The sequence below is a fragment of the Capricornis sumatraensis genome, chromosome 18 (genome assembly GCF_032405125.1).
Source record: "Capricornis sumatraensis isolate serow.1 chromosome 18, serow.2, whole genome shotgun sequence".
Classification (NCBI taxonomy): Eukaryota; Metazoa; Chordata; class Mammalia; order Artiodactyla; family Bovidae; genus Capricornis; species Capricornis sumatraensis.
The window spans coordinates 75,277,500-75,286,295 of NC_091086.1; positions in this window are offsets into that span (position 1 = coordinate 75,277,500).

The following is an 8,796-nucleotide window of genomic DNA, read 5'->3' on the forward strand; positions in this document are numbered from 1 at the left end:
ACACACACACACTCAACTCAGTCACACACACACACTAATACACTCATGCACACACCCTCACACACTCACATTCACATACACCCACACACATCAACACACATGCACACATACACATACACTCACACACACATTAACACACATTCACACATATAATAATACACTCACATACACACACACTAACACACATTCACACACACATACACTCACACACACCCTCAACTCAGTCACACACACACTCACACACTAATAAATACACACTCACACACACACCTTAACACAGACTCACATCAACACACATTCACACATACACTAATACACTCACATTCTCACACACACTAACACACACACACTAACACACAAATACACACACTCATTCAACTCAGTCATACACACACTCACACACTAATACACACTCACACACACCCTAACACACACTCACAGTCACATACACTCACACACATCAGCACACACTCACACATACACTAATACATTCTCACACACACACTAACACACACACACCCTCACACACTAATACACACTCACATACGTACTCTAACACACAGTCACATTCACATACACTCACACACACATTAACACACATTCACGCATACACTAATACACTCACATACACACTAACACACACACTCAACTCAGTCACACACACACTCACATTCACATACACTCACACACACACACACAACACACACACTTTAAAGCATTCACATACTTTAAAGCAAACACACACACTCAATCACACACACACTCACACACACACACACACTTTAAAGCATTCACATGTACCATTGTGTAGTGGTGCATATACACGGAAATCTTATTTGGATTAATTAAGCCTGGAACGGTGAGTTTGTTCTAAGTGTGCTTGCCTTCCAGAGCGGCTACTCTTTTTTTCCATTTCCCCACCCCACTGCCTTGCTGGTCTGCAGCCGTAAGGAGGAGGCGCTGCCCAGCCGCCTGTCCTCTTGGAGACGGATGGGGCAGGATGTCAGGAGGCACCTCAGTGGGGGGGGGGGTCCTCCCCCTGCTGCCGTGGCTCCTCAGAGGCCCCCTGGAAGGGAGGGAGACCCCCTCCACCCTGTACCCCTGTGCAGACATCACTTGGCAATGAGTGGGCCTACTGGGTTCAGTTTGGGAGGACAGCGGTTCACATAAACTGAATATCAAAGGATTTGTCTGCAGGCTGCTTCCTGCCGCTTTTCTGGGTCATGACCATGGCAGAGGATGCTCTGCGTTCTCGGAAAGGCCAAATTTTTCTTTAAAAATAAAACTTTTCACACTTACAGAATTCAAGAGAGCTATCTTTAGAGAGAATTTTTAGGTGTTTCCTTTTCCTTAGTTGATCGAGTCCACATTTCTTAAAATCCAAAAGAATGATGTCGGCAGGCCACAGCGCCATTGCTTTGTGGCTGATATTGGCAGTTAATTATTTCCTTAGTGATTATGCAATTTCTTGAGTTATATGTTGTTATGCTTTATAAAATAAGGATCCAGAACAGGATTTTAGTTCTTTCAGAACAAATGAATAAAACTACAAACTGCTACATAACTTAAAATCATAGTCACATCTTCAGGAAATGTGTTTTACTGAATTCAAACGATCCATAAAATTAATTCTTTTGAACATTTGAAAATTTTGTGCTTTCAACTCTGTTTCAAGAATGCTTTTTCAATAAATGAAAAAAAATTAATAAATATGTTGTTAAAAGGGATATTTGATGACTGTCCCATCATTCTTTGAGCTTTCAGCACATTTTACTGTGGATCTCAAATACAGTTTGAAAATAAACGTATGAAAATATGGTTTCATTATGTACAATGTCTGCCTAAGGTGTTATACTGGATGAAGCAGTTCCAGGTTAAAATCAGAAAGGTGGTTAAATCAGGTAATCTATGCTCTAGATCAAAGGAACCTAGATCTCAATAGACCTAGAGAAATGAAGTGACAAGCAAACGGCAAAGTTTTCCTCCATGCAAGCCTGCCATTAACATACATGGTTCCTGCAGTAGTCATCCAACCAGTCTTAGAGCTCTCAACCAGGCCCTGATATCCCCGGAGCCTGGCTCCAGCTTCCACGTGGCTGACCCCCCACTGCAGTCGAAGATCTTGGGGTCAGTGACTCTGCTGGTTCCGTTCAGTTTGCCCCTGTGCCCAGGTCAGTTCCTCCTATGTAGGAGCCACTCAGTAAAAGAGGTATGGAATGAATTCATGGAATAGGAACCAGGACCAAGACCGTGGCAAAAAGAACTTTCAACCATCGCTTGGTGGTGATAACGGGACAATTGTGTAAACACTGTGCAGAAAACTGAGAGACACAGAATTCCTCAGCTTCTCATCTACCCCCTTTGTTGAGGTTAAAGATACTTTAGACAAGAAGATGCAAATCAAATAAGTATCAGAACAAGAAGCGAAATTTCAAATTGGATAAATAGATAAGAAGAGGGTAACTTTCAGGCTTTAAGTGAGTCCTCATCTCTGGGCCTGGGCTGATTACATCCTGGGATGCTGAGAGAACTCCATCTTTTCGGGGGACCAAGAGCAGAGTACTGATTTCTACGTGAGCAACAGCATGTCACACTGAATGTGACAGAGGATGAGATGGTTGGATGGCATCCCTGACTCAGTGGACGTGAGTTTGAGCAAACTCCAGGAGATAATGAAGAACAGGAGAGCGTAGCGTGCTGCAGGCCCTGGGGTCGCAAACAGCTGGACAGGAATCAGCGACTGAACAGCATCACCACTGCTAACCCTAGACTCACTGAATCACAATCTGCAGTCCAACGTAATTTAAGAAACCTTTGTATTATCATTGTTCTCAAACATTGTTTTTGAAGCAGATGAGTCTTTTATTTAAAGAAAATTTTGTGGACGAACACTCTAAGCAATTGTGACGTTGCTTTCTTTTTTGTATAGATTCTTCCCCATTGCTTTTCCCACCTTTCTACATCTTTACCCCAGCTCCCGTTCTCTGGATTAAAGCATAGTTTGAAAGCCATTGATTTGTACTGCTTTTAACATCTCTAAGATCTGAAAACTGCAAATGACCAGTAGTTCATAATTCAGACTAGCACTCAAGGTTATTAGAAATAAAAAGGCAAGCTTTCCCTGAGTGTGGACTTGGCCTGTGGTCCAGCCAGGACCTTGTTCAGTTCATTGGCTGTCAAGTTTGTCCACCATTTGAACCATTACAGAATCTTATTTTTATTTTATTTTTATTTTAAAGTTTTATTTTTAAAGTTATTTTTTCCATAAAACAAAAAACCAAAATGCAACATGCCATTTTTGCATTTGCTTAGTAAATTAGCTTGGCATCTTGTTGTAAGTGGAAATGAGTCCTTCAGATAGAAGTTGGGATAATTAACACACTACATGTAATTATTCCTAAACACTGAATATCCACATACTCAGTAAAGCTTACTTTTCTCTTGTGTAAAGTGAGATAATCTGTCCTGCTATTTCCCACCATACTTTCTGATTTAGAGAAAGACCAGAGACATGCTGTGAAAATTTCATCCCCTTTAAATGTACACTTAAGTCTGCACTCAGGAGCTGAAGCAATGACATAGATCAGTATAATGATAGTAAGAAAAAATATGGAAAAATCTGTCCTTGAGGCTAGATTGTGTGTGGTCAAATGGGTTTGGCAGTGAGGTCACGGCCAGCCTAGAGAATTTTTGCAGCACAGACAGAACCTAGAAGAGCCACCTGACAGGAATGTGGGGAATAACCTCAATTTCAGTTCAGTTCAGTCGCTCAGTCGTGTCCGACTCTTGGCGACCCCATGAATGGCAGCACGCCAGGCCTCCCTGTCCATCACCAACTCCCGGAGTTCACTCAGACTCATGTCCATCGAGTCAGTGATGTCATCCAGCCATCTCATCCTCTGTCGTCCCCTTCTCCTCCTGCCCCCAATCCCTCCCAGCACCAGAGTCTTTTCCAATGAGTCAAATGTGTAATAACCCTAATTAATGTGTAATAATTAATTAATGTGTAATAACCTTAATTACACATTGTTAAAGAAAAATTGTACCTCGACATTTATTAAAAGGGCAAGGAAGACTTTATTCAGGGCTATTGCAACAGAGAAGAGAGGTGGGGCTCAGCTCTAAGCACATAGAAGAAGGCGGGATTTACAGGCAACAGGTAGAGAGAGAGAGGGTCAGGGGATGAGAAGTTACAATGAAGAGCATGAAGGTAGGGGGTTCTCAGAAGGACTCTGACAGGTGGATCCATGTGACAGGGCTTGCAGGCTTGGCAAGGACAGGGTCAAGGTGGAAACCTCCACGGTGAAGTTGGCTCCGAGGAGCCTGACTTAAAGTGTGGGCATGCCCTTCACTGTGAAACCCAGCATACTTGTAGACAGGGTGACCTACATTATATATTTTAAGGGCTGGAGGAAAAAAATATTCTTGTTTGTTTTGATGACTCAGCAAGTTGTTTTGATGACTTACTTAGCAAGTTGTTTTTTGAGGAATTCAAAAACCCCGAAGAACTTCCAAGATGTGAGAGTTGGACTATAAACAAAGCTGAGGGCTGAAGAATTGATGCTCTTGAACTGTGGTGTTGGAGAAGACTCTTGAGAGTCCCTTGGACTGCAAGGAGATCCGACCAGTCCATCCTCAAGGAGATCAGCCCTGAATATTCACTGGAAGGACTGATGCTGAAGCTGAAACTCCAATCCTTTGGCCACCTGATGCAAAGATCTGACTCATTGAAAAAGACTCTAATGCTGGGAAAGATTGAATGGGGGAGGAGAAGGGGCCGACAGAGGATGAGATGGTGGGATGGCATCTACGGACATGAGTCTGAGCAAGCTCCAGGAGTTGGTCATTAACAGGGAGTCCTGGCGTGCTGCAGTCCATGGGGTCGCAAAGAGTCAGACATGACTGAGCGACTGAACTGAACTGAAAGAACTTCCAAAGTGGGGGACACTGTGAGTCATAAACGAAGCAGTGAGGCGTGAGCATGAGGAAGTGGGAGGCCACCAAATGGGAGCCGCTGTCTTCATGGGGCCCCTCTGTGCCTGGCGTGCCCGCCAGGCTCCTCCCACACCACGCCGGCCTCTGCGTCCAGCTCAGGGGGACACAGTGTGGGTTTGGCCCTCCCTCCAGGGGACACAAACCACATCAGGAGAATCATCAAATCCAAACTTTCTGCCCAGCAGTCTCCCCACATGGCTGCCGCAATCCGCTGGCCCCCCTTCTCCACAGCCTCTGTGCACTTGATGTTATTGGAAAATTCTCAGCAGATGTCATCCGAAGATGAGTGTGACAGGCCCGTTGGCACCTCCTCTGGAATCTGAATACTCTCAAATCGACTAAGAACATCAGGGAGAGAAGAGTCAGCTCAAAAAAAGCCAGATGTGCCCAAAGCGGCTGAGTACACACCAGCTTCCGGAGCCCTCACGTGTGCACGATCCTGGCTCCTAGAAGACACGTGTTTCTAGGCTGGTGTTGGCGGCGCAGGATTCGGCCAGGTAGTCGGGAGGAAATCAAGCCCAGCGGGTGTATGATTTTAAACGCAGCAAATCAGCACTCACAGTACGGTAACCCTGACACTCCGGGTCATAGGGGAATCGCTTTTATTCCTGCTCTGGGACTGGACCAGCTTTGCCCTGAAAGGAAAGCAAGTAAGACACAGCGCCTGCCCTCCTGGCTCTGGGTGCAGCGGAGAGCCCGCTAAGAAAGCCACCACTCCAGCTGGTAGGTGGTGGTCAAAGCAAAGGAGTGGAAAATCCAGTGCAAAATGCCCTGGGAAGTGTTCCTAGATGAGGTGGCTTCCAAGCTCTGGTTGCCTAAAGATTTGAGGGTAAAGGCAGGTTCTTCACCCTCTGCCTGCAGTATAAGAGACCTGGGTTCAATCCCTGGGTCAGGAAGATCCCCCAGAGGAGAGAATGGCAGCCTACTCCAGCACTCTTGTCTGGAGAATCCACAGACAGAGGAGCCTGTTTCTTGATCTCTGCTTGTAGCTACTTGCTGTCTGAAATTGAAATAAGCCGTTAGTGTTTTTCCTTCTGACCAACAGTTGTAAAACTTCTTAAGGACACTTGAAGGTCATTTTTAAACAATGACTCAATTTTAACTTTCAGAATATTCTGAGAGAAGCCTCAGAAAAGTCACATGAGGTATCTATCCAAGCTAGGGCTACAGCTCATAGGGTGGCAGAACTGGGCACGACTCAAGCAACTTAGCATAGCACACACACAATGGCCTGCGCTTGTGTGAAGTTTTGTTGGTTTATTTTGTCATTTTTTTTTTTTTTTTATTTTAGCAGAAATTGTTGAAATTCATTTCAAATTATCACAAGAAAAATTTGTCTTTCTTCACATTACACAGTTTTTGGCCTCATCAATGGATGGGTAAAAAGTCACATATCAAGGCTTTGGCCTCATTAAAGCTTTCTTTCCAAAAGTAAAAAAAACAAAAACAAAAAACTAATAATTAAATCTATATTTTCTTAAAGTCATAGCATCTTCCAGATATCCTCAGACTACCCTCAAGTCTTGACTTTCTATTCAAACCATCCATCTGGCTGTGTCAGCAAAAATTACAGTCTCACTTCACTCACTCTCATGCACCACTGATAAACTCTTATCTTAGGGAAGTTGATTCTTCTTTGCTCAAATTCTGCCTGTGTTAAACTCCAGCTTGTGAAATTAATTTAATCTAACGCTGAGTTATTTTGGAATACAGATTAACCACTGATAGTACTATTAAAAATCTCTGCAGCTTCTTTTATGATGATTATTTTGCAGGCATGCACACTTGGTCACTTGGTCTGGTCCGATTTTTTGGGACCCAAGGACTGTAGCCCAGCAGGCTCCTCTGTCCATTCTCCAGGTAAGAACGCTAGAGTGGGCTGATGACTATTTTAGCACTATTTAACTGCACCAATGTCCGTATAGACCATAGATGATGCCAAAGACAATGGACCAGTCTCTAAAACATACAAATAGCGTATGTATCTCAATTTCAAAAACAAACAAATAACCCAGTGGAAACATTGGCAGAAGATATAAACAGACACTTCTCTACAGAATACACGTGAGAAAGATGAAGATTGCTGGGGAAAGGAAGAAGCTGGATTTGTAGCAGCTGAACTATTTTTTTCAAAAAGACTGCAAAGGTCAAATACCTAGGCTTTTGTGAATTTCCTATTACTTGAGAAATACTTTTCCCTCATACACTTCTTAACAAAATTATAGACTGTGGCAAGCAATTAATAAACACAGTTTCTTGATCTCTGCCCATGGCTACTTGCCCGTCTGAAACTTTAAATAAGCTGTTAGTGTTTTTCCTTCTGACCAACAGTTGTAAAACTTCTTAAGGACATGTGAAGGTCATTTTTAACCAATGACTCAGTTTTAACTTTCACAATATTATGAGAGAAGCCTCAGAAAATTCACATGAGGGATCTACCCAAGCTAGGAAACTTCGACATCTGGCCTCAGTCACATGCTGGGTTAATCCAATTATATAGAAATGGTAGTTTTTAAAGAAAACAAAATACATGCTGAGTTTTGGCAGAACACCTATCACAGGAGACGAAAGGCTCCTTTTTAGAAATCATTGGCCCCGGTCATGTAAGTAATTGAGTTTAAATAAACGGGTGCTTTGGAGGTGAACAGTTCAATCGTCACAAATTGCTAATTTACACGGACTCTTTGCGTAATTAGGGTGGGTGTAGCTCTTCTGAAACACTTAAACTGGCCCGAGGAGCTCTGATACTCCAGCTGTTCAATGACTGTCCTTGTTATCTTTTCTGTTATGACTTCTTTCCAAACTCACAAATGCTATTATCTTGAGGCCTCGTTCTGACTTATTCAGTGCTGCTATTAATACACAGAGACAGCACCGCGGCACCAGCAACTTAAGAAGGGCTGCAGTGATTTCACCAACATCAAGCGAAGTTAAGTCCTGTGAATTTGCACCTGTTAATCTTTACGAAGTTAAAATGTCCATCAAATTCAGGTTCCTTGGAGGTGGCTAAAAGTAACCTATTTCCTTCTGGCTTTCTCCAGTTCCACCAGTGATCACCATACTGTATCATCTTCAGAAGGAAGGTACTCTTAGTAAACTTTGTTCCTGTTCAGTCGCTCAGCCGTGTTTGACTCCCTGACCTATGGACTGCAGCAGGCCAGGCCTCCCTGTCCTTCACCATCTCCCAGAGCTTGCTCAAACTCATGTCCATTGAGTCGGTGATGTCATCCAACCGTCTCGTCTCTGTTGTCCCCTTCTCCTCCTGCCTTCAATCTTTCCCAGCATCAGAGTCTTTTCTAATAAGTTGGCTCTTCACATTGAAAGATTAAATCAGCAATTATATTTCCTAAAAATGTAAATTTTATTTGAGAAATGCTTTAAATTTACAGAAAATTGCAAAGATAGTCTAGACACTTCTTACATGTCTATACCTGCATTATTTTATATTCAGGATCTTACTTTAGTGAAAGACATTTGCAACAATTAAAGAACCAGTATTGACACATCACTGTTAACAAAAGTCCCAAGTTCAAGCAGATTTATCCTGCTTCTTTCCTAATATCTTTCTTCTTCCGGGGTCCCACCCATCATCATGTCTCCTGGAGCACCTATGGGCTGTGACAGCTTCACGAGCAATGCTTGTGTTTGCTGACCTCAGCAGTTTTGGGTGGCGCCCATCAGGCAGTCTGTAGAATGTCCCTCTCTTGGAATTTGCATCATGTTTTCTTCCTGATTAGGCTGGGCTACAGGTTACCAAGGAGAGCTCAGAGGTACAGTCTTTCTCAAAGCACAGTATCAAGT